At 33.8% G+C, this 1,713-nt stretch overlaps 1 pseudogene; it reads left to right on the forward strand.

Moving 5' to 3' along the window:
• Positions 1-241: 241 nt before the first annotated feature.
• LOC116137481 lies at positions 242-1,339 on the forward strand (annotated as a pseudogene).
• The last annotated feature ends 374 nt before the right edge of the window (positions 1,340-1,713 follow it).

Here is a 1,713-nt window from a genome sequence, read left to right on the forward strand (position 1 = left end):
TTGTTCATAATCATTTAATGTTAAGTATTAATTTATCTTAAGTGTAAACGGTTTGCATTCTTCTATATCTCTACATAGGTATATTAAGTATTTGATACAATCGATTAATACGAATATTTTTAAATTCATATAACTTAATGTATTGAATGATATTTTTTGCATCATACATGAATTATGTGCATATCTTATGCAGGTGTCTGATGCTCTGAAAGTTCTAGGAGATAATTAGGCAACTGGTCAAATGAAAGAGGGTGTCTCTGTTGAAAGAAGATGGGAGGATATGAACATTGACTTATTGGTGAAAATCTTCTCGTGTTTTGATGTTTTGCAATTGACTTCGGGCATTGCTCACGTTTGTAATTCATGGCGTTCAGCTTACCGTGATCCTCTGCTTTTGAAAACTCTTGATTTGTCAATGTTGAGATCAAATTTTATCAAAATCCCGTTAGAGCCATATGTCTATATGGATTGGTGTTCTGATAAGGCATTGACTCATTTGTTGAAAATTTCATTGAGTCTCAATTGGGGACAGATAAGAACCTTGATTTTTCACTTCAATTTGTATGCAGGGGATGAACAATTTACTTATATTGTTGAAAGGTAATTTTTTTATGTTTTTGTTTAAAACCTTGTTGAAAGGTAATTTTGTCTTTTTATTCTCGTTGTTTATTGACTGAGTCTTTGGCATTGCCCTTGGTGCTAGTGATCATCAACTTTAATTTTCTTTTTGGTACAGTGAATTGGGAAGTAACGCACCATATATTGTTGTCTACAGGTGGCCCCATCTGAGGTGTCTCATTATGCCAGCTTGGAATAGAATAAAGAAGGATGTAATTTGCAAGGCCATTCGTACATGGAGATCTCTCGAATCCCTAACAATGCCTAGTATAACAAATCCCCCTTATCTTATAGAGGAAATAGCCCTAAATTGCAAAAACTTTAGTGAACTGAAGGTCATGGGTCTTTTGACTTTCTCTTTGCTTCTACGATAGCCAAATTTCTTCCAAATTTGAAGGTTTTGAGCCTGAGATGTTCAATGATAGTTAAGGATGCCCTATTGCTTATACTGGATGACATACCAAACCTAGAAATCCTCAACATGTCACACTGTCTTCTTATAGAAGGTCCACTGCTTCCTCCATCGTTGCCCGAAAAAATTATTAAGAAGTTAGATAAAATTATCTTGCAAAAGGCTGCTCGATTACGTGAGTTCTTAACATGTATTGAGCACTCGTGCATCATGTGCCAGCGTACTCGAAGTGATGAAGGCTTCATGAAGTGTTACAAGTATGAGGAAGGTCTATGGAAAATGGATGAGGCCAGGTCTCTTGCTCTTTGATTAGGATGCTGTAGAGGCTGTAATTTTAATATTTTGTTTTGCTTGGATGTAATATATAGATAATATGTTGTTGAATAAGCATATATAGAATTGGTCTGTTGTGTTTTAGGTTGTCATCCTCTTAAGGCTTTCGTTTTAGGTCGTCAACATTGTAATACTTGCATGATGATCTTCTCCCATAGGAAAAGTATTATCTGTCTGCATAACTATGTACACATGTTAAAATTTTACTTTCTGTTGTTTCAAATTTATCTTTCGTTATTCATTAATGTTATTTCAAAATGTAGTTTCAAACTAATACGCAATTGAGTATTTTATATATTTCAATTCATGTTATTTATTCTGTAATTGTTATTGTGAAATTCATTTCTATT

This window comes from Pistacia vera, unplaced genomic scaffold (assembly GCF_008641045.1).
Source record: "Pistacia vera cultivar Batoury unplaced genomic scaffold, PisVer_v2 Contig1094, whole genome shotgun sequence".
NCBI classification, from domain to species: Eukaryota; Viridiplantae; Streptophyta; class Magnoliopsida; order Sapindales; family Anacardiaceae; genus Pistacia; species Pistacia vera.